The sequence below is a fragment of the Cibotium barometz genome, chromosome 5 (assembly GCF_041138505.1).
Source record: "Cibotium barometz isolate CiBa-2024 chromosome 5, ASM4113850v1, whole genome shotgun sequence".
Taxonomy (NCBI): domain Eukaryota; kingdom Viridiplantae; phylum Streptophyta; class Polypodiopsida; order Cyatheales; family Cibotiaceae; genus Cibotium; species Cibotium barometz.
This window is the reverse complement of record NC_141050.1, coordinates 51,961,995-51,987,464: the sequence shown is the minus strand read 5'-3', so window position 1 is coordinate 51,987,464 and position 25,470 is coordinate 51,961,995. Positions and strand designations below refer to the sequence as shown.

Genomic DNA, 25,470 nt, shown 5'->3' with positions numbered 1-25,470 from the left:
ACTCCACTCTCCTTGCTTATTCCATACCATCGAACAAATCGGTCCCTCGATTTGAGCAACGTCAACATATTTATGAGTACCTCGATACTCATGGATTGTGGTTCGGTAATTTAAAATGTTGTGAGTAACTACGTACCACTATCATCACACTAGTAGCTCCATACTAGTCTGTGAGTAACTCCATACCCAATGGCGTACCTCCCCCGAGTGGGAGTACCATATACAACCATCTATAACAAGATGCTTAAGTCACTTGCTGCTAAGAAGTGACTACACAAATTGACCCCTTCATTGCACATTGCAGTACAATCTCTGGTATTACAACACGAATTTTGGACGTCCTTATCATAGAGGTCAACTTAAAAACTAGTGCATAGGTCTTGTGGAGTCTCGGCTGACCTAACCACACCGTTGGTGACTTCCTACAAAAAAATGTGGCGCCGAAGTCACCACCTATGTACTTTAACTCCGTAAAGTACATGGTCTTCATTTATCATCTATGGAAAGTTGTAAAACATTCCTGCGATGGATTTTTATCACCCTAAAATTATTGTGCACTATTTTAGTGTGAAGAGCTTTTTTCCTGGGTACCATGGTTCACCCCAAGCTCATCTTTTGCTAAATTCTCCGATTTAACAAAAGATATGTCTGCCTCCGAACATTCCAGTTCAGCCCCAGACTTTGAGTTTACTTCTTAACACTCCGGTTAAGTCAAAACTCACCAGATACAGTAGGATTTACCACTAAGCTCTCCGGCTTAGCCTCCTATCCTAACTCAGCCCGATTTTATGTACACTACATATGTCGGATCCGATACTAACAACAACCAGGCTCATCTGGAGTGCGATACTACTCACTATTGCCATGTAAAACCTTATTAAATCTTAGAAATGCTCCACTCATTCCCAAGGGGTCCTACGACTTATAGGGTTTACACGCACATGAACTTTGTAAGCAAAATAGCCTGTCATGCAATATTACAATTGCTTATGTAGGAAAGTAATATATTTCCCAAATTCATATGGTAGCAACTAAAATGTGCTCACAATCGCACACTTATGTTGAACATAGGCAAGACTACGCTTGCAAAATGCTATAGGGCATCCCCCATGCATGAAACTGTCCAACCAAACTAGTCTTACTGCTAACCTCTAGATTTAGATCACTCCAGAATTAAATCACTCTGTTAGCACTAGCACACCATCATGGTCTTGCTACCTAGAGCTTCTCCGAACTCTGTAACTGGGTTTTATCCCATCTTATGGCTATATTTGGTAATTTTCAAAGTTTAAATTTTTATCTTGCACACTTTATCACTACAGACAAGTGTACATACAGACCTGCCAAAGAGTCAAGTTACATGCACAAGCCTTAGCGTCCCATTCCACCAAGACTACAATCAATTCTGTGAGAATTTGATGTCCCATACCATCAAATTACCACCAAACCAATTGATGTGACATATAAAAAGGCTCTTTCCCCCCTCGAAAGATCACCACAAACTCTCGAGCAGTGGGATGTCGACGCATGGCAATAAAAAGAAGAGAAAACCATGCTAGTAAGTTTAAGAATAGTTCTCTTCGTCGATCAACTTCTATAAGGGCATTGAGCATTACATCTCAAGACTATACCCCTTCAGATTTACCTTTGATTTCTACAAATCAATCCTAAATCTGCTATTATTATCTAGGCGTATGTAATCCCTCAGATTAATACTCCTAGATAAACCAAATTGAGTACTGCTAGCAACACTGCTAGCCCCTTAGGGATTACTTTTACCAGGCAATCACGTGACTAAATCAAACTAGTCACTAATCTCTAGGCCCAAGTAGTGACACTATTTTGTTACTACCAACAAGGGCCAGCTTGCCTCTACAGGCCAAAGCTCTCTTGTTGCTACAAACAGTAAGCAACTTGTTTGGACACAAGGCATAACCACATCAAGACTACGCTTATACATGGTTCTCATTTGCCAAAGTTTATCACAATTATCTGCAAAAGATTGTGAAGGGTTATGAGCACTACGGCTCAATTAGGCTTACCTTGATTTCTCGTGACAAGCACTTCGTCTAATTTGGGCACAACAACTGACGCCATTGCCAGTCCTCTTAGCCCAAGTAAAACACACCGCAGTTTTTACACTAGAGCCAAACTACGTGACTTTGATGTCAATACTAAGTCTATGCTCAGCTTAAATTTAGTCTCTCTGAACCAAATGTGCTACTTTCGAGGTGCTACGGTCATAGACGTGTTCACTAGGCACAACGGCCATAGAACGGCTTTCTCTCGAAGGACTCGGCACTACGGCCGTGGGATTTGTCTCTCTCTTAGCACGCGACGCTACGGCCGTGTGCGGTGGGTCTCTTTCATGGAAAACATGCACTACGACCATATGACACGACGACCGTGTGGATTTGTTTCGTGGGATGTGCCGTTGTTTTGTGTGTTTTGTTTTTTTTTCAAAAAAAATAAAATAAAAAAAATAACGGGCCGGGCCGGCCCTCGCCGCTTCGGTCATGGCCGCCCGCCCATGGTGGGGAGTGTCCTTAGGGCCGAGTCTGGCCTGGCTGGCCGCCTGCTGGGCTGGCCGCCCGCTTCATTTTTAATAAAAAAAATAAACAATTAAAATATATGTTTTTTTTCCCTGCTCGTGGCTTTTGCTGGGCTGGTGGCTGGCCGGCGTTGTGGCTGCCTGGCCGCCGCCGCCCCTGGCTGGCCGCTGGCTGGTCGGCGCCGCCGCCTGGCTGGCCGCCCATGGCTGGCCGCCTAGGCCTGGCTGGCCTGGCCGGGCCTCAGCAGGGCCGTCAACTCTGCCCGCCCGCCCGCCATCCATTCGCCCAGCTTAATGTGGTCTTCGCCTTCAGCAGCAGCAGGCCACACAACGCATTTTCATGCCACACATCTTTTCCTCAGTTATTGTGCTCTTCGTGAGGTAGGGGGCTGCTGTTCGCCCCCCCACACACAGGTCAACGAAAACGCCGTCGCCGCCTGGTCATTCATAGCATCGTGGGCTGGTGGTCTTCGCCCCCCCCCACACACAAGCTTCAACAAAGCTTTCGCAGACAGTGGGGCTACTCTTCGCCCCCCCCACCTCCCCCACACACAGTCTTTTTCCAAAATTTTCGTTCCAGACAAGCTCACGATTTAAGCTTCAACGATAATTAAACGAAATTTTATTCGCAGATAAGCTTCAACGCAGGAAAACAAACGAGAAGCTTACCTCCAATATGCTCTGTGTGACGGGGAGAGAGAGAGAGTGAGAATTCTTCCCCTCCATTCTTCCATGGGCCGCCTCCCTCCACACCCTCCATTCGAGATAAGGATAAGGAGACGAATGGTCGAAAACCATCGAGTGGGCTCTGGTCCCCCGGTCACGCGCGGACTCTCACGATCCCCTCGAACCACGCTCTGATACCAGTGTTACATTCCCGTAACGCCGCTCTACGGGCATTACCACAAGAGGGGACGACCTCTGGCTCACCACCCAGCCATAGAGGAAGAATGAGGATTGCCCCTCATCCCCCAGGCTATATAGTGTGTGGCCTGCCGTCCACACTAGCCTGGCCGCCCATGACTCCGCATGGGCGTCCTCTCCCACTGAACCCCGGACATGGCCATCCGGTCTGCCGCGTCGGTCACAGGCGTTACAGCCTACGTGACAGTATGTGAAGAGAGAATTAGAGAGAGAGAGAGAGATGTGGTATACTCAAAAGAGACATAGATGTGGTATACTCAAAAGAGAGAGAGAGAGAGAGATGTGGTATACTCAAAAGAGACAGAGAAAATATTGCATGACTCAATGAATGAGTGATTGATGTGATGTTTTAGATGCACCAAGTACAATGCTTTTATAACCTTGAAGGTCCTCTTGCATGACATAAGTAACGACGTTAAGCAGGTATAAATATCTAGATATTATGTGAATGATGGACATGTACACATATGACCTTAAATCCTAACAAACCCCCTTTGGAGAGTGAAGGTGTGGAGATGTATCAAGGGCTCACTGGCACCACATGATGCCAAAGATCATAGTGGCCATACTTGATGTGATACTATAGATCATAGTTAATCCTACAAATTGAGCTAGACCTTTAATAGGCATGATGATTTGGGCTCATTGGCACAACAGGATGCAAAAGATCGCAGTGACCATACCTACATGATACAACAAATCAGAGTTAAGTGTGCAAATGGATCTTGCCCATACATAACTTTAAGTTACATCAGTCTACTCAAAGATTGACCCCCTTTGCTCTAGGTAGGGTATGATAGAAATAATGAGCCTTTTATAACATTAAGGTAGGAAAACACACTAGAGATTATTACATCTGGTTTTTGGGGGATATCCCACACATAGAACCCTTGACACTCACATACATAGGAAATTGAACGAGAATGTCAAGAAGATTCCCCCCTTGATACTGGTGGTGTCGCCTTTTTGCGACGTTGTTTTCAAGCCACTGTCACCTAGAGCAATGGGGTCGATGAAGCCAAGTGTCTTCGATGCTCAGTTCTAGTGCTGCTAGAATGCCTCAAGGTGGTAGTGCTGCCTCTAGTATCGATGGGGGTGAAGCTGACTGATGCAGAAGGCCTTAATTTTGCCATTTTGTGTCAATTTTTAAAAAGCCACAAAAACTAAGCTCACATGACCCTTCAATTTATGTTACTTTGGCTGGGAAGTGCTAATCTTGGGAAAGCCCAAAAAATTGAACTCACCACACACTTTAATTTTGGCTCTGGAGATCAATTTTGGCAAACCCCCCAAAATTTTGGCTTACTATAGCTTCAATTGTTCATGAAGACTAGCAATTTTGATGCAATGGGCTAAACTTTTATAAAAACCCCCAAATGTTTGTAATTGCAAAAGTGTTAATTTGACAATTTTCATTTTTTTTCAACAAAAAAGCCCTAAATTTTAAAACATGTCCTTCTCTATCGATGTGGATCTATAGATGGGAGTTGATGTCGTCGCTTGGGTTACAAAGAACAAGTTAGAAGTGCAAAGTGGGTATTGGCATAGAAGGTCAACAAGGTAGCGGGGACTAGCAGAGCTATCCACACCGAGGAGGTGAGCCTGATGGGAATAATAGGTGGCTACAAGGCAGCAGCACTAGAGAGTAGCACTCAGGGTGGCACAAACACAGAAGAGCACGTAGGTGGCCTATGGCGAGGGAGAATCTAGGCATGTGCAAAGCTACCATCCACAACATGAGCAGTATGGCGTGGCAGTTGAAGGGCAAAAGCGGGTGGAAACTAATAAGTGGGCTGATGGCGCGAAGTAGATGGGAACAAAGCATGCAAATTCGTAGAGGTGATTGTGGGAATTGAAGATTACGTTGAAGATGGCAGTCATTGTTGATGGTGGGCATTGGTAGGAGGGGACACAAGAACCATGGCACACACACATGATGGGACGACACATGATATGTACCCATACGACTTCGAATCCTAATAGTTGTCACAAATGTAGAACATTAAAAAAAGTTTACATGAAAATTTACAAGTCTTTCCATGAAAAGAGATTAATGACCAATATCTAATTATGTTGACCATGGAGCTTTGATTGAAAAAAACACCCCACTCCTCACAAACCCAAAAAGTGAGACAAAAAAATATACGAATGGAATTTGCCGATAAAACTAATGTAGTGATGCCACTTGTATAAAGGAGCTTGAAGTATTTAAAAAATTGTTGTTATGATATTTGGGTGAAAAAGATAATGAATTTTAAACAAGCATGTGTAATTTAGTGTCCTACTTTTGTTTAATTTAAGGACATATCTGTTAGGACCAACGAATCAGAAAAATTCACTCACTTGCTAATCGCTACAATGAGAAAAAAATTAAGTGGATGGTGCATCTTACTATGATTGAAAGTTTGTTAAGTGATGCTAGATAACAAGGTGAATAGATGCCAAAGAGTTATAGAAATACAAAAGTATATGTCATAGGAAAATCAAAGCACAAGAGGCCGATGTAGCATGCTACAACAACAACATCAATGGTGAAATTGACGATGGAGGGCTCAGGAAAGTCTAGATGGGCACCTATGTACAGGGTTAGGATAACGCTAGAAGTTAGGTGATGGTAGGAGGGGTTGGTTTGTGTCAACAATGTGGATAGGACTATAGGTAAGGGTTTGTATGGAGAGTGCCGAGAAGTTGAGAACTTCAGAAGTGATAGGGCCCAACCATGTGGATGAGACTATAGGTAAGGGTTTGTATGGTGAGTGCCGAGAAGTTGAGAACTTTAGAAGTGATAGGACCCAACATAAAAATAACATGGCACTCGTGTCTCACACCCAAAGTCTGTCAATATGCATGGCCACTAGAGCCCTTCCCTACACTATTCATGTTATCACACCCTCTATGCACCTAATACCGACACATGAGGTGGTGGGAAATTGGGATTACCTTTGGATATATGTAGATGGGATCCCGGTAACTACTCTCTACAATTACCCCTTTCTCGCTGAGACACTCACCATGAGCAAATTGAAGCTAAAACTTACCACCACTACTGAAGCCAAGAGTTTTTGCTATCATTAAATGAACACTGAGAGAGGGTACTGAATTAAACGTGCCACAAGGGTGGATTCGAATCATCCATATATGGCATATGGGAGGCGAGGGCGCTATTGTTGCAATTATCGCTACAAGCGATAAGGTGTTGAAGTCCCATGTAGGAGGTGCTGGGTTCAAAACCTGCTGGCTGTTGATAACTGCATGAAAGCACACACACACACGAGCACAAAAAGATCCCAAAAAGAAATAAAAAATAAAAACACGATTTTGAAGATACACCATATTGAAAATGACATTTTTAAAGAGGAGGTACCAAAGAAACTATTGATCAACACCATCACAATATAGCTTCTAAGAAACACGTCACTCACTCGTTATAAATCATGATCTGCATGCCGCTCTCTATCGCTCATCCAGCCAGGTAACCACCTCTTCCAGTTCTCCGTCTGAAGACTAAATTTTTAGAGCTACACTTCATAGTCTCAATTCGGCGAGTTAAGCTTAGCTGATCACCCTTAATTTTGATGGAGTAAAGTGATTAATGATGCGTATTGCTTTAATACAAAACAGAGCATGTGCTGCAAGTACTGTATGCCTGGAGAGCAATTTTTTCGTTGTGATTCATTCAGTTTTTCCCACTTTCTGACAGAATCTTTTTCGATAGTCTATCTATCTACACATGTATACATACATACATACACACATATGCTACATACATATATGTGGATGTAACATATTTGTCAGTTGAGGGTGCCCTCTCATCGTTGAGTTGGGCAGGGCAGGGGGTATTCCATGGGAGATTATGTACATCTGGGGAGATAGAGACAGAGGAGCACTACCTATTTAGATGCCTAGTCTACTATGAGATATGAGGGAGCTTCTTAAGAGAAGGTTTGTCTCCTATCACGGGTGATTCACTGCAGAGATTAGAAGTGCCTCACTTTTCTTGCTAGAGATGCGGCACCACTGAGAGACTGCTGAGGTTGCGGACAGGGACGCCGGTCCAATGTGATGCTACCCGGTTTTGACTTCTTTGGCTCCCACCCGATGACAGCTAGCACTCTGAGGTTACAACCAGCTTATGGGAGCCCCCGTTGACCGTGGCAGGAGAGTATTCTCCACACCTGACAGGCACTGGCTACCTGTGTACATAGAGTCGAGAGAGAGCAAGAAAGTTCTATTGCCTACGGTCTCTTGCAAGTTCTCCCTTCGCCTCTTCTTTCATCTCTTCTCCTTTACCTCGGCAATAATCTCCTCTGCCTGATCAATCTCAAGCGTGTGGTTTGACTTGTTCTCAAAGCCTTGATGCGGTCTTCAAGCATGAGAGAGAGAGAGAGAGAGAGAGAGGGAGAGAGAAGAAGAGAGAGAGAGAGAGATTATTAAAGTCCACAAAAAACCCAATGGGTCTATGAGATTCACATGTGATACAAAAGTTCCAGGTGTAGGCCTTGAACATGGAAACAAAAAGTATTATGAAATGAAAAGAAGGCCCGTGTACTACTCGGGCCTCCCATGTACATGTGGTACTGAACAAGATGGCCGGAGAAACTTGGGGAATGTGTCCCAGATCTCCTCATCCAGTGATAGTACCATCCTCCTCCTTAATCGAGCGTAGTGCTTGATGGTGTCGCCTGCGTGTGGAGTGACCTCTCCATGGCGGTGGAGTATGTCCAAGATCTGCAACTGATAGGCGGAAGGCCTAGATCCTTGGATGGGATCATGCTCTGACTAGTGGCGCCATGTGTGCATGACGCGATAAGATCCCGTGAGTGGGTGGGGTATAATCTTTGACTAGTATGATCCCTTGAACCCCCCAAATCTTGGATGGTACTCTCTGGCATGGGCAAATGCAATGCGATTCGCGAAGAAGTTTGCAATGGATGTCTGAAAGGCATCTTGCTACCTTTGAATCCCTGGGTGCCATCTGAGCATGGTCTCCTCCTAGTGGCGGCGAAGCTCCACTAGGTTTAGACCCAAGCATCTTTGGTCCTCATAATGCCATGCCTAACCCGAGAGGGGGACAAACATGTCCAACACCTCCTCTCAGCTCCAGCACGGGGGTCCGACTCCCATACGGGTAAGGAGTTGATCAATAGTATCTCGAGGAAGAGGTTTGGTGAAGAGATCAGCAGGCATCTCTGGAATCCAAGGGAAAGAAAGAATGCATCAATCTTATCATACCACACCTTGGATGCCTCTTTCAAGCCATTAAAGGCTTTGTGCAATTTGTACACGTTACCCTCATGTTCGAGAATCTGAAAACCTTGAGGTTGTTCAACATACACCTCCTCATTTAAGTCACCATTAAGAAAGGCAGACTTGACATCCATTTGGTAAACTGGCCAGTGCTCATGAGCAGAAAGAGCAAGGATTGTGTCGATGGTGCTGTATCTAGCTATAGGAGAAAAAGTTTCCTCATAATCCACACCCTCAATGTGAGAGTACGCCTTCGCAAACCAATCTAGCTTTGTTTTTGTCCAAAGATCCATTAGCATGAAACTTGGTGTTAAAGACTCACTTGACCCCAATGACCTGTCGATGCAAAGGCCGGCCACAAGCTCCCATGTTCCTCTCAATGGAATCAATCTCAGCCTCCATGGCCGCCCACCACTCAAGAAGAGCAAGAGCCTCTTTAGCTGTAGTAGGCTCATACGACTGTATCACTGTACTCATCAGGGCAAGGTTACAAGAATGACAAAGTTGCTGTAATCTCCGTGCCCGTGTCAAAGATTGTGCTGAAGAATCAACAAGGTAATGAAGTTCCATATCGGAGAGATGCGAATCACGAAGAGTGGGTTCCAGCCATCGTGGAATCTTGGGGGCAATCTTCCGTTGCACAGGAGCAAGAGGAGGAGGAGGAGAAGCTGGGGAAGGAGGAGGGACAATGATGGTAAGCTTGGGATGAGAGCGAGAATCATTTGATGAGGGTTTAACAAAGTGAACATTGCGAGAAATCACCAAGGATTGCGATTCCGGATCTCATAATCTGCAAGCTTTGGAATGAGAGCTATATCCAAGGAATTTGCACTTCCTAGACTTGGGATCGAATCTGGATATGTCAAAATTAGGGATATAAACATAGGCATCACAACCAAAAACCTTGAAATGAGAGACGGAAGGTTTCTGTCCAAGAAAAGCCTCCTCTGGAGTCATATGAGAAACCGCCTTTGTAGGAGAACGGTTGATGATGTAAATAGTAGTGCTCACAGCTTCTCCCCAGAAAGAGGGAGGAAGATCAAAAGAAGAAAGCATGGAACAAGCCATCTCCTGAACAATCTTGTTCTTGTGTTCAACCACACCATTCTGCCGAGGAGTGTGAGGTGTGGAAAATTGACGGCTTATAACTTTCTGTGAGCAAAAATTTGGAAGGCTTTGGAGATGAATTCTCCTCCATTGTCGGAGCAGACTTGTCGAACTTTTTGTGTGGTTGCAGTCTCGACCAAAGTCACCCACTCTTGGAAGCGGGAGAAAGCTTGAGATTTTTCTGCCAAGAGATAAACCCAAACTTTGCGCGAGTAATCATAAATAATAAACATAAAGTACCTGGCTTCTCCTTGGGTAGTAGTCCACATGGGGCCGCACAGGTCCATATGAATGAGCTCGAGAATATCAAAAGCCTGATGAGAAGCCTCGTGAAGAAAGGCACCTATGTATTGCTTGCTATGAAGACAAGTCACACAAGTGGAGTGGGAGGGTTGCAATGGTGGAAGATCCTCGACCATTTGTTGAGAAGACAACAGTTGCAAAGAAGTATAATTCTAATGCCCGTAGCGAGCATGCCACAAATCTGTATCCACATGAGCTACCAAGGCATGATAGCTGTGGAGAAGTTGTAGCAGATGAGTTTGGGACTCATTCAAAGAGCCATCAAAGTCCTTCAACCGATAAAGACCACCTTCTTGGATACCTGTGGCAACAATCTGCAAGGTGTTGGTGTCACCTCGGTGATCTGGAGGACGACATTGTCGAAGTAGACACCATATGCTTTCTCCACAATCTGAAAAATTGAGAGGAGATTGTTGGAGAGCTTGGGAACACGAAGCACACTCTGAATGGTAGAAGGCTGGCCTGGGAAAGAGTTATGTCACACATTACCAACTGAAGAGGCCTCCAAGTTCGAAGCATCACCAATGGACACCGTTGAAGAGCTGGGACGAATGTCATGAAGAATGGTCCTGTCAGGAGTCATGTGAGTGGTACACCCACTCTCAACCACCTAATCGGTAAGACGTGAGGTGGAAGGAACAAGAGAGTGTAACTCGGTTGAACACAATGCTAATCAATACACTTAAATACACTAAGATTTGATGGACACATGCTCAATACAAGAAGTAATTTGCTGAATTGACAAGAGACACACAATGAGCCGGAACGGCCGGCCCCTCCCTCAAATAAAGTATATTGATCTTGGGAGAATCAAGTACATAGTGTCACTGTCATGGGCATTTCTGACCAGACTTCCATACCAATGCATATGAATACAATATTGCAAACAAATGGTTGTTAGCGTAGACTTGCAACTCATGAAGGAGGCGGGGAAGAGTGAGGTGGTGAGCTGTCCACTCTAGGTGGCAGGCAGGTGCTTTGTGGAGCTAGCTAGAAAAGTCACATGGCTAGTTACTCCCTTTGTACAAAGGGGATAAGGTCTGGGCGGTGGACATTGGGTTTTGTCCACCTTGGGACATCAGTGCGTGAACACCGGGTTGGTCATAATTTTTAAGTGAGTTTTGGTCGCCCAAAACTTAACGAAGTGTGTACACACTCACTTATATTTGCCTTGGCCTCTGCAAGCTCGCTCTGAAGAGCTGAAATTACGCCTTTGAGCGTGTTGACTTCCCCGTGAAGGTCTTTGACTTCCGCTATGAGGTCCTCCTTCTCCTCTTTCCACCGCTTACCCTCATTGAATACCATTTGGAGAAAGTTTGCTTTCTCCTTCCACCATCCCTCCATCTCTGCCTTCCATTCCTTCATTTCCTTTTCCACATTTGTTATCCTCTTGTTTGTGACCATAAAGGTCGCCTTCGTCGGGTTGCGCAAGGGGGAAGCCATGGAAGAAGTGAGAGAGAGAGAGTTATGCTGCTGCCTTGGGGGCCTGAGCACAGCCTCAGCCTAACGGATAGACAGACTGGCCATTGCCAGCAGACCTGTGCGGCGTACAGCGAACAGGCAGCGGGCGGGGGCGGCGAGCAGGGGAGGCGGAAGCGAACAGGGCAGCGGGTGGGGGCGGCGAGCAGGGGAGGCGGAAGCGAGCAGGGCAGGAGGCGGAAGCGAGCTGGGTGGCGGCGGCGAGAGAGAGAGAGAGAGAGAGAGAGAGAGAGAGAGAGAGAGAGGGGAGGCGCAGGCAGGCCGCGGGAGGGGAGAGCGTAGAGCGAAGGGGGCAGCGGGAGGGGTGGGCGCAGGGCGGAGAGAGAGAGAGAGAGTCTGTGTGTAGAGAGAGTCTGTAGAGAGAGTCTGTGTGTAGAAGAAGAGAGAGAAAGACTGCGCGCTGCACTTTCTAGAGAGAGAGTAGCACCTATAGAATGCGCATGCACATGGGCAGAATGGCCTTGAGTGTGTAAAGAGAGAGAGAGAGAGAGAAACTGTACACTGTATGGGGTCCCGAATTACCCATTGAAGGGCCCCCTATCCTCTTACCGGAATAGTATTTGCTTTATTACTTTGAAGAGACTGACGGTGGACTGACGATAAGCCAAACACAAGATCTCGGAGGACCAAGAGTCGGGCTGAACTGTACATGGCTGTAGAAGCACCAATGCTGTCCAACCTTGAGCCTATGCACTCTTCCCAATGGATGTAGGAAGGTTGCAAATCTGAGGTTGAGAGAAGCGGCAGATTGGGACTGTTCTAGGCTATGTATGAATGCTGAGTTTCACCTTTACCAAGTGGCTGTAGCAAAATGATGCAAACAAGGATGCTGAAAACTGCTGAAAACGCAAGGTGCTCTGTAGGGCTGAATGCTGTAGATGCTGTGTTTTGCTGAATGCAAGCTGAATGCTCAAGCGTTGATGCTCCTATATGCTGATGGATGAATTGCTGATGGCTGATGTGCTGAATTCTCCAATCGCTTATGCTCCTTCTGCTGAAGGCTCCAAGCATTGAGGTCCTCTAGGTTGAATATGATATGAATGATATGCTCAACTATTTATATGGACACTTGATGCTGGTCGGCTGGCTACATAGCTAGCCGATTGCATCTTGTCTTAGATAAATAGATAAATAATGTAAAAATGCCCATTAAATGCTATAAATGATGGGAGAAATACTTGATAAATTCTAATAAATGCCAGATGTAATCTGAAGGCTTCTGCAATGGTCTATATGCAATGGATGAATGCTATGCATTATGTAGAGTGCTTTCTAATGCAAACCCTAAGGCTTCTATTGACTTTACATGCATGAATGCATCTCTTCAAGTGGGTTAAGGGACTTGAAGTGACTGACTGATTGTCTAAGGCTGAGGAATGACCTACATAGCTCGTGCCTGACTTATCCTGAAGTGAGGATTACAATGGGGTCACGTCGTACGACAAATATCATCCTAAAGGGTACTAATAATGTACAATGTTGCACTGATGATGATGATGAGCCATCTTGTCACCATGCACGAATAATGCTCTCCAAAAATGCGAGGTAAACTTGGAATCCCTGTCTGAGGTAATGGTGCTAGGCAAACCACAAATGGGGTACCAATGTTTGAGAAAAAGACTGGCTACGTCTTGAGCTGTGGCCGTATGCTTGCATGGGATGAGCATGCAGAACTTACTGAAGCGATCTACAATGGTAAAACATTGAGTGTTACGGTATCCGGTGGATGCTTGTAGAGGCCCTATAAAGTCCATAGATATGTCGATGAAAGGTCCGTCGGGAATAGGTAAAGGTTGAAGTAACCTAGCCTTCTTTGTATGTGGAATCTTAACTTTTTGACAAATCTTACAGGCTTGAACATGTGAATATACATCACGTCTCATTTTTGGCCAATAAAAGGACCATTCTAATTTCTCGAGGGTACTCTTGATACTTCTATGTCCTCCAACTAAGGAGTCATGGGCATCATGGAGAAGAGCTGATCGCTTTTCCCGAATGACACAGAGACGGTTCTTGAAGAATAACCAACCATTCTGCACCGAATAATGGCCAGGCTCAGAAGTGAATAACTAATTTAGCACCTAGAGCTTTTTATACTTGACACTCGTTGTCATGCCTATGCTAAAACCCTCAACTTGCTTGTCCACCGAAGTTAGGACGAAAGGGCAAACGCCGAGCGGCCTGTTCTGTGACCATGTTCTCCGTACTGCCGCTGTCAAACAAGACGACGACTCTCTGGCCACCTATGTAGCCAAAGGTCTTGAGAAATTCGTTGCGCTTATACTCTTGGTCATGGGCGCCCTTCTGCTTTTCTTCGAGCTCCCGACTAATGATTGCTCCAACTGAACCATTGGGATTCAAAGAACTAGGGACAGCCACTGGAGTTTGTGGGAGTTGGGCTCACCACTGAAGCCATAGAGGTTGAGGCGGCGGTCTTTGGAGCGGTAGTCTTCTTAGGACACTCCCAAGAAGTGTGTCCTTGTGTATGACAAAAGAAACACCTGCCCTCCTTGTACTGAGCAATCTCCTCAGCACTCAACTTGCCACCGGTCTTGCCCGCCTCCGCTTTCTGGTCTGGAGTAAGCTTGGATGCATTGGTCGAGTTCTTGGAGCCAGAGGCTCCTGCGCTCTGTCCTGACTCCTGGGGAAGACCCTGTCTGGTTCTGGCCTTTTTCCCCTGAGGTGGTAGCCTTGGGAGTAGCCGGCTGGGAAGTCTTGGGCTTTCCACCATTGTGCTTCATTTCAGCACTCTGCGCAAGCGAGAGTGCGTCTTTGAAGGTGGCTGGCCTAAACATACGTACCTCCCACTGGATTTGCGTGTCCAGGCCATACAGGAATTGCCCTTTTCTTGTCCGTATCAGATAAGCCTAATTGCAATTATAAGCAAACTGAAGGATTGGTTGCGCGTTCTGACGGGCTTCCCTAAACTCGTCTTCGAGTGGCTCAAGGTAATGGGGCGGTAGAAATCGCTGCTTAAGGTCGTGGACAAACTCATCCCAAACATAAGCTACCATACCTAATCTGGTGTGGGCATGAGCCCACTGGGTCCACCAAGGAATGGCCTCACCTTTCAAGTACCAACTGGCTAAGATCACCCTGTCAGTATCATTCTTTCTAACTGCGGCAAAGTAAGCTTCAAATTGATGCAATCATGAATAAAGAGTTGTGGGGTCGAGTTTACCATTATACTTACTGAAATTCATTTTCTCGGCAAAATGATTTGAGGAAGCCACTGGTGTCAGTCTTGCGTCCAAATCCGCAAGGTATCGCTCATGTTCCACGTGTCACATGGCTTCATCTTCACGTTGTTTGTCATGACCCTGTGAAATTGGAACAGCACAAGTGTGGGCATTGTGATATACAGCGGAAGTCTTTGTATTGGTTGATCCTGTCACACAATATGCTCACACCGTCTTCTGTATCCTGAGTTTCGTGAGTTTAGCAATCCATTTCATTTACTTCAAACTTTAAAGAGATGAGAGAGAGATATGAACACTGTACACCAGATTGGGTCCCGAATTACCCACTGAAGGGCCCCCTATCCCGATAACGAGATAGTATTTGCTTTATTACTTTAGAGAGAATGACTTTGGACTGTAGATAAGCCAAACGCAAGATCTCGGAGGATCGGAGTAGGGCTGATCTGTACACTGCTGTAGAAACACCTCGATGACTTGATCTCGAGCCTATGCACTCCTCCCAAGGGCATGAGGAAGGGCTGCACACCTGAGGCTCAAAGAAGAAGAAGGTGGACTGTTCTACACACTGTTAGAATGCTGAAAACACATATGAATGCTGAGTTACCTTCACCAGATGACTGCTGAATGTGCTGATGATGCATAGAAGGCTGGACACTGATGCAAACAACTGTTTCAATGCTGGAAACTGTTGTGGACTGTCGCTTCAGGGCTGGCTTCTGCTGTGGACAGAAACGCTGATCTGTGGGAGGACTGTAGACTGAAACGCAGCAGCAACAGGTGATTTCAGGGCTGCTACTGTATGGCTGGAGCAAAACGCAGCACTTCTGTACTGCTGGATCAGAAAACGCAGGCAAAAACAGGCTGCAATCTGCTGGATTCAGGCGTGGAACTATGCTGAGGAGTATGCTGAATCTATGGCATGAACTGATGCTGAATTCAGGCTGATTAGAGGCTGAGGACAAACACCTAGGGCTGGACTGAAGCTATGGTTCTCAAGGGCTGGAGAAGAAAGCTTATGGGCACTAGGGCATGGATTAGTCTTATGCTGAGAGCAAGAGAGAGAGGAGAGCTCTTAGCACAATGAAGACTGAATGAGCAAAAGAGGCTCTAGGCAAGCCTATTTATACTAACTGGGGGTTGGTCATTTAATAAACTTAATATTTATAAATGCCCAATAATGCAAATAATGATAAATAAATATGGAAAAAATACCAGATAAATCCCAGTAAATTCCCTAAGGCTTTGGGGATGTTCTAAATGATGCACAGGCATATGTATGCATGTTATGCAAGATGCAGAGTGCTTTCTGATGCAAACCCTAAGGCTTCTACTGACTCTACATGCATGAATGATTCTCTCCAAGTGGGTTAAGGGACTTGATTGACTGACTGACCCACTAAGGCTGAGGAATGACCTACGTAGCTCGTGCCTGACTTATCCTGGACTGAGGATGTACAATGGGGTCACGGCATACGACAAATATCATCCTACTGGGTTCTAAAACTGTACAAATGTTGCACTTCTGATGATGAGCCATCTTGTCACCATGCACTTAGTGCAAAGTGCATGTGACATTCCCTCCTGATTAGCTTGGCGGCAGGTTCATGGCTTCCAAGTAGTCCGCCAATAACTGGGGATACTCTTGGAAGAACTCCTCGTCGAGCCATACGGCTTCGTGGGTGCCTCGATCTCGGAACTTCGTATAGAACTGACGAATCCGTCGACCGGAACCATGCTTCCATCGATGAAGAAGGAGCTGCTCAGGCTCAATAACTTCTGCCTCGTCTACCACGTCTGGCTGCTGTTCATCTGAAACATCAAACACTTCTGGACCAACATATGGTTTTAGCCAAGAAACATGGAAAACATCATGCATTGTCCAACTGGCAGGCAACTTTAACTTCATTGAGACATCACTTATCTTCTTAACTATTGGAAAAGGGCCAAAACTACGGAAAGAAAGCTTGGGACAACGTTTGCCCACTTGTTTCAATCTCTGCTTCATGATACGCAAATAGACCCAATCCCCTTCCTTGAAGTGGACATCTCGTTTAGATTTATTTGCCTGTCTGCTATATGCTTCCTGAGCTTTGGTCAAGCGGTCTTTAACTGACTCAATGATCTCGGAAAATGCTTCCGTGGTTTTATTAGCCTCTAAAGATGGAGACACCATTCTCGTCAAAAGAGAAGAAAAACGGCGACCAAAGGCTGCTTCATATGGAGTCCGTCCGACACTGGATGAATGCGTGTCGTTCAAGATAGCTTGGACCAACGGAAGATAGTGTTCCCATTTGGACTGCTGGTCATGACAATATGACTTGAGGACATTAAAGGCCAACTGATTATAAATTTCTGTCTGGCCATCTGTCTGGGGATGGAATGCACTAGACAACTGCAACTTAGTTCCAAAGTTTTCAAATAATGCCCTCCAGAAATGCGAGGTAAACTTGGAATCTCTATCTGATGTTATGGTGCTAGGCAAACCACATATTGGATACCAATGCTTGAGAAACAGACGGGCTACGTCCTCGGCTGTGGCCGTATGCTTGCATGGGATGAGCATGCAGAACTTACTGAAGTGATCCACAATGGTAAAACACTGAGTATTACGGGATCCAGTGGATGCTGGTAGAGGCCCTACAAAGTCCATAGATATGTCGATGAAAGGTCCGTCGGGGATAGGCAAAGGTTGAAGTAAACCTGCCTTCTTTGTATGGGGAACCTTGACTTTTTGACAAATCTTACAGGCTTGTACATGTGCATAGACATCACGCCTCATCTTTGGCCAATAAAAGGACCGTTCTAATTTCTCGAGGGTACTGTTGATACCCCTATGTCCTCCAACTAAGGAGTCATGGGCATCATGGAGAAGAGCGGAACGCTTTTCTCGAGTAACACAGAGACGGTTCTTGTAGAACAACCAACCGTTCTGTACTGAATAGTGGCCAGGCTCAGAAGTGAGGGCCAAACTATACTGAGTACCAAACTCAGGGGAGTCGACATATTGGTCTTTCATACTATCCAAGTCCTTCCCCGTGATTTCGAGAATGGTAGCTTCTTGGACTGCCTGGATGCTGGACTTTCGACTGAGAGCATCTGCTACTGGGTTATGCTTACCAGGGATGTATTCAATCATACCTCCAAACTGTTGGAAGATTTGACTCCACCTGGCCTGTCGATCACTCCACTGGGCACTTGGCATAGTCTGAAGCCACTTAAGTGCTTGGTGGTCTGTTTTCACTGTGAAAGCCTGTCCATAAAGAAAAGGCTTCCAATGTTTGAGCGCTGTGATCACACCCAAAAGCTCTTTGTCATATACCGAATAATTCTTTTCGGCGACATCCAACTTTCTGCTGTAATAAGCCACGGGTCTATTGTCCTGCTGGAGGACTTCACCTATGGCTACATTGCTGGCATCGGTGATGACCTCGAAAGGTTCGTCCCATGATGCTAACTTTAATACAGGTGCTTCTGAGGCAGCTTTCTGGAGTGCACGGAATGCATCAAGTGCCTTACCTGTAACTGAGACTTTCTGCTTGCGAGTCTTCACCCCCTTGAGCAAGTCGGTAAGAGGTGCTGCAAGGTTGGAAAACTGATGGACATGAGTGCTATAGGCCTGACAAAGACCTACGAATGAACGGATTTCTTGGGCGGTCTTAGGAATATCCCAATCTAAGATCTCTTGAACCTTTGAGGGGTCCAGTCTAATCCCATCGGAACCGATGATGTAGCCCAAATACTGAACTTCCTTAACACCAAAGATAGACTTTTTGGCATTTATGTAGAGCTGATTATCTCGCAAAAGTTGCAAGACTTTCTCCACATCTTTCTCATGCTGCTCCGCAGTGGCTGAGAAGACTAGTATGTCCTCAAGGAATATGAAAACACACTTCCCAATGTGGACTGCGAAAATCCTAGACATCATCTTATTGAACGTTGCTGGTGCATTTGTAAGCCCAAAAGGCATGACTATGAACTCGTAGTGACCACGCTCTGTCCTGAAAGCTGTTTTTGGAATGTCAGCTTCAAAAATGCGGACCTGATGGTAACCACTCTTGAGGTCGATCTTAGTGAAAAATTTAGCACCGTCTAAACGCTCCAAAATGTACTCTATCCTGGGCATAGGAAACTTGTTCTTGATAGTGAGTTTGTTTAATGCCCTGTAGTCTACACAAAGGCGTGCAGACTTGTCCTTCTTTTGGACAAATAGGATAGGTGCAGCAAATGGGGAGGAAGAAGGCCGAATGAATCCGGCTCGGAGAAGCTCAGATAACTGCTTTTCCAACTCGCCCTCTAAAGTCTTGGAAAGACGATAGGGAAACCTGCTAGGAGGGTCTGATCCAGGGATCAAATCAATGTGATGGTCCTCAAGGCGAGAGGGTGGGAGACTGGGTGGGAGATCGTCCCTAAGCATAATGTCCTGGTGTCTGGATAGGAGGTCTGCTAACTGAGGGACTGAAGATGTAAGGGATGCTACTAATGAGGGAGGGGCTGTTTGAGCACGAACATAAAGAAGTGCTCCTTCTACTCCCTTGCGGATAGCTCGTCTGGCCTGGAGATGTGAAATCAATGGGATGCCAAGAATGCTTCTATCCCCACGAATCATGACAGGCTCAGGAAAACCTTTACAAATAGTAAAAGTGTCCTGCCCCCAATCGGGAATAGGCTCATACTGACGGAACCACTGAATTCCTAAAATCATGTCACACCCTAACAGCGGGGAGACGATGAAATCTCGTTGAAATGAGGCCTTCTGAACTTCAAAGGCAAACTGCTGTGCCTTCTGGGAAATGTGGGTGCGAAGACCAGGTGTAAACCCGTCCACATCCAAATGATATGGGACTAAAGTGCAGTTCAATTTATTGGCGTCTTCAGAACTACCCATATCGAAAAGGACTACAAACTGTCGGCCCTGGGCAGAGCCATAAGCTCGGATAAGGCTCTTCTGAGCAGCATCGCTCTCACCCTCCTGCTTAGCATCAAATACCACGGATGGTATAGGATGCATGGAAGGTAAAAGTTGAACTGCATTTGAGGTAGTAGGCGGGGCTGGAGGAGCTGGGGAAGCTGTGGCAACTGTGGCAGAAGGAGATCTCGAGCCTATGCACTCCTCCCAAGGGCATGAGGAAGGGCTGCACACCTGAGGCTCAAAGAAGAAGAAGGTGGACTGTTCTACACACTGTTAGAATGCTGAAAACACATATGAATGCTGAGTTACCTTCACCAGATGACTGCTGAATGTGCTGATGATGCATAGAAGGCTGGACACTGATGCAAACAACTGTTTCAATGCTGGAAACTGTTGTGGACTGTCGCTTCAGGGCTGGCTTCTGCTGTGGACAGAAACGCTGATCTGTGGGAGGACTGTAGACTGAAACGCAGCAGCAACAGGTGATTTCAGGGCTGCTACTGTATGGCTGGAGCAAAACGCAGCACTTCTGTACTGTTGGATCAGAAAACGCAGGCAAAAACAGGCTGCAATCTGCTGGATTCAGGCGTGGAACTATGCTGAGGAGTATGCTGAATCTATGGCATGAACTGATGCTGAATTCAGGCTGATTAGAGGCTGAGGACAAACACCTAGGGCTGGACTGAAGCTATGGTTCTCAAGGGCTGGAGAAGAAAGCTTATGGGCACTAGGGCATGGATTAGTCTTATGCTGAGAGCAAGAGAGAGAGGAGAGCTCTTAGCACAATGAAGACTGAATGAGCAAAAGAGGCTCTAGGCAAGCCTATTTATACTAACTGGGGGTTGGTCATTTAATAAACTTAATATTTATAAATGCCCAATAATGCAAATAATGATAAATAAATATGGAAAAAATACCAGATAAATCCCAGTAAATTCCCTAAGGCTTTGGGGATGTTCTAAATGATGCACAGGCATATGTATGCATGTTATGCAAGATGCAGAGTGCTTTCTGATGCAAACCCTAAGGCTTCTACTGACTCTACATGCATGAATGATTCTCTCCAAGTGGGTTAAGGGACTTGACTGACTGACTGACCCACTAAGGCTGAGGAATGACCTACGTAGCTCGTGCCTGACTTATCCTGGACTGAGGATGTACAATGGGGTCACGGCATACGACAAATATCATCCTACTGGGTTCTAAAACTGTACAAATGTTGCACTTCTGATGATGAGCCATCTTGTCACCATGCACTTAGTGCAGAGTGCATGTGACAGGCATGGTGGTCGGTGAGCAAGATAAATTTTTAAAGATTCATACTTGGGTGTCCGGACAAAAAGGTAACATGTGTGGACAACCCCAAGTGTGGAGGGGGACCAAGGGATTAAACTTCATAAGGTTTACAACCTTGGGTGGCCCTTAGGAAGTTTTAAAAATTTTAAGGGCCACTAGGATAATTATGGAGCGGGGGCTACTTCACTTTTAGAGTACACGCCTCCCTCTCCATCTCTCTCTGTTGCTTTTGGGAAAAGGTAGTCGGCTGGCTGCGTGGAGAGAGGCTGGTATAGGTTGCCTGAAGGGGAGCCGTACAGTACAGCAGCTGCAAGGCGACTGGTACAGGCACGTACAGACTGGTACGGACAAGTACAGGTTGGTACAGGTGCTGCAGGTACAGGCGGCGCTTCATACAGGCGGCTATTGCAGTTTTTTTGACGCAGGCAGCTCTGCAGGTACAGGCGGCTGCAGGTACTGGTACGGATAGGTACAGGCTGCTGCAGGTTTTCTGACGCAGGCGGCTGCAGGTCAACTGCCGCAGACAGGTAGAGGCGGTGCAGGCCGACTGGTGCAGAGCTGTACAGGGCAGTTGGTGCAGGCTGAATCCTTCTTTTTCTCTCTCTCTCTCTCTCTCTCTCTTCTTCTCTTCCCCTCGTGTGAGCTCTGGAGGGCAAAGGCGGGTGGCTGCACTTTCAGGACAACATACTCTATACTCTCAGGGCTGGTGTTTTTGAGGAGGATTGGACTGAGGGACAGCAGTGAATCTGCTGAATATCTTTCTCTCTCTTTCCACTGGCTTACGATTGCTTTAGAGTTGTTTCTTCTGGCCCTTTGTGAGAGGAGGGGCGTGGCAGTTTGAAGGGTGGAAACAGAGTTAGATGGTGGATTTGTTCTTTGGCTCAGTTTGAAGCTATGATCATGGAACAGCCAGATGCGTGTTCAAGGCTTCCCTGTTGCATTGTCTTGGTTGATTAGAGGAGACAACAGTGTGTTGTTTTTGTGGGACACAGATCTGTAAGTGCTTCCTCTATGCTAAGAGGTCTTGAGGGTTGCCAGATTGGACATGCAGGTTTCTTTTCCTTGACTGGCTTTGTTGTACTTAGTTAAGCTTTTCCATTGAAATTGAATAAAGAAATACCGAAAGGGGTGCCAAGCTTTGGGGCCAACAGGTGTCGTTCTCCTTTTTGTTTTGGAGCAATCTAGCTCTTGTTTATTTGTTAATTGTCTGGACTACAATTGGATAGGTGACTGCTAGTCTACCGCACTTTGGTTTCTACTAGAGGCCGGTTTCAAGGTTCCATTGCCGGGACCCATCATCAACTTTCTTAAGGGGGTGAGCTCGTGGTTGTCTCGAGAAAAGCCATCGCTGAAATTTCAGCAGCATGTTAGACACAGAAGATGAATATTTTTATGATGAAGAGGAAGAGCAAGAGACCTCTCCTGAGAGAAATGAATCTGAGGATATTCTTGCAAGAGAACAGGCTGCAGAAGATGCACAATATGAGGATGTAACGCAGCGAGAAGACATGCCTAGTAAAGAGGAAGATGATGCTCAGTTTAAAGCTCGTTTGGCAGGGGTAATGGATGTGTTTATGCAGCTCACTCAAAGTGAGAAGTGTGCTGAATTTATGAGAGCCCTCTGAGCCTGAGAAGAAGAAGAAAGTGCGTTCTAGGAACCCACCTCAGGCCAATAGTGGTGCCTTCCCACAGGATCCTTCTTTTGGACAGTTTCCGAACATGCAAAACACTTATGGTGCAAACTCACCGAGTTCCTTTTTCGGACAGCCACCTATTCCGCAGGAGTCTGTGCATCCAGGCTATTTTGGTGGTGGCTCTGTGTTCCAATCTATGACTGGGGGTTACCCTCAGGGAGGCATGGGTATGCAAGGGAATTTTGGAGCTAATTTTCAGCCTGGTATGCAAGGGAATATGTATGGTGGTATGCAGCCCGGAATGCAAGGAAACATGTATGGGGGCATGCAGCCCGGTATGCATAGTGGTATGTTTGGAAACATGGGAGGAATGTATGGTATGCCAGGTGTGGGAACTGGCAATGTTGACCCTATGATGGGCATGAATGCTGGGGGTAGCAATCTTGTGAAGCCACTTCCTTATGATAATCTAACGCCTATGGGTAAGGCGAAGGATTATAAGGAAGGGGGAGCTGCAGTGAAATTTGACACGTTCAGCGGGGCCAAAGACAAGCTAAAGGCACTTACCTTTTTACAGCAGTTTGATGCTGCTTTTTTCTGGTGGAAATTACACAAAATCCTCTAAGGTGAGAAAAGCTGCGACTTTTCTCAAGGGCAATGCATTGCAGTGGTGGTCCACTCTTCTTTTGCAGGGCATAGCACCATCTACTTGGATACAGTTTAAACAGGTGTTCTCTTCTATGTGGCTCACATCTACTTTTGAGGTGGATGTAATGATAGCATGGCACAAGTTGGATGCATCGAAGTGTGAAAATCTTGAGGATTATAATAAGAAGTTTTGGGAAGCTTTACTTCCAGTTACTTCTTATCGTACAGTGCCTTTGTCTGAGCAGGTGGAGAAGTATTGCTGTGGGCTGCCCAAGGAAGTGCGTGACTATTGCATAAAGACTCGAGTAACAAATATGTCATAGATGATAGAGAATGCTATGACGGCAAATGCGTTACTCACTGGAGTCTCATCTGGATTTAAAGGAAGTAAAAGCTCAAGCAAGAAATCTGAAAAGTCAGGGCATGCTTCGCGTGATGCAAAAGGGTCTACAGAGAAGCGGTATAAGAAGTTACCAATGCCCAAAAGAACTCCTGAGGAGAGACAGGCTTTGATGGATGCTAGGAAGTGCTTTTTCTGTACAGAGGAGGGACATATGTCTTTTAATTGTTCCAAGCGTAAGTCCCAAAAGGACTCTGACACTCAAGGGGAGTCCAAGTCTAAGAAACCAAAGCCTTCTGCAGGATTAGTTCTTGATCTTGTTGGGGAACAGCCAGGTGGTGAAGAGACTGAGTTGTGCAGGGCATGGGGCAAAGTGAGAGATCAGAATGCCTTGATTTTCTTTGACACAGGTGCTAGAGCCAACTTTATCTCACCGGATTTGGCTGGCCGATTGGGGATCCGCGCAGAGGAGATGGGGCCTTTGTATGAGGCTAATATGGCTTGTCCTGGGTATGTGGAACCTGTCATCCCTACTACTGGGAAGTTGAGGCTTCATGTGCAGGGTTATGTGGACAGTGAGGAGTTCTTTATCATGCCACTTGATGGGTGTGATGTTTTGTTGGGTATGCCATGGTGCCATAGAGTACATGCGGTGGTGGATACTTATAACAGGAAGATTACTTTGACTCATAGAGGGAAAGAGCATATTGTGGATGTAAAGCTTAAAGGGAAATCTGTTCCTATTGTATAAGCTTCGGCCATTTCATCAGTAATGAAAAAGCATCTTTTCGCGTACTTGGTTTTTGTAAAAGATGCAAAAGATGATGAGTCTAAATCTAATTTGTCTATGTTAGATAAAGACAGGACTGATTTCTTACGTGAGTTCCAGGATTGTTTTTCCGAGTCATTGCCAGGAGAACTTCCTCCGGAAAGGCCAGAAGATCATGCTATTGATCTAATTCCGGGGAGTACCCCACCAAATAGACCGCCGTACCGTGTTAGTGCAGCCCAACAAGAGGAAATTATGAGCCAGGTACAGGAGTTGTTAAAAAAGGGGTTGATCCAGCCTAGCTCATCACCCTTTTACTCACCTGTGCTCTTAGTGCAAAAGAAAGATGGTTCTTGGCGCATGTGTATAGATTATAGGGTGCTAAACAAGAACACCATCAAGAATTGATTCCCTATTTCGAGGATCGATGACATATTGGACCGCTTACAGGGCTCCATAGTCTTTAGTCGGATAGACTTGAAAAGTGGGTATCATCAGATACGCATTAGACCTGAGGATGTGCATAAGACAGCATTTCGGACCACTTTTGGGCTATATGAGTTCTTGGTTATGCTCTTTGGTTTGACAAATACTCCTGCCACATTTAACAAGATGATGGACAGGATTTTTCGGCCTCATAGAGCGTTTGTGGGCACATTCTTTGATGATATAATTGTGCATTCACGCACAGAGGAGGAGCATAGGAAGCATTTGACCATTGTGTTTGAAGAACTCCGGAAGCATAGGTTGGTCATTAATGGCAAGAAGAGTGAGTTCTTCTTGGAAGAGATACACTTCTTGGGACATGGAGTCCGTATGGATCCTTCGAAAGTGGAAGCAATTCTCAATTGGCCAGATTTGAGGACCGTGCATGATGTACGCGGCTTTTTGGGATTGTGTTCCTATTTTACAGACGGTACATACTGTATTTTGTTGAGATTGCTTCGCCCCTTCATGCTTTAACTAAGAAGGCAACTCCGTTTCGATGGGCTGATCGGGAAATTGCAGCCTTTAAAAAGCTTACTTCGGATCCTGTATTGGTATTACCGGATCTCCGAAAGGC

The 25,470-nt window shown here is 45.8% G+C and overlaps 1 protein-coding gene across 2 annotated transcripts in view; it reads left to right on the top strand.

Moving 5' to 3' along the window:
- The first annotated feature begins 6,848 nt into the window (after positions 1 to 6,848).
- LOC147638626 (orotidine 5'-phosphate decarboxylase) overlaps positions 6,849 to 25,470 on the top strand; it is a 53,778-nt gene continuing 35,156 nt past the window's right edge. For both annotated transcript variants that reach the window (XM_086798548.1, XM_086798547.1), the window contains exon 1: positions 6,849 to 6,947. The gene's annotated coding sequence lies outside the window, so the exon portion shown is untranslated. The remainder of the gene's footprint in view (positions 6,948 to 25,470) is intronic.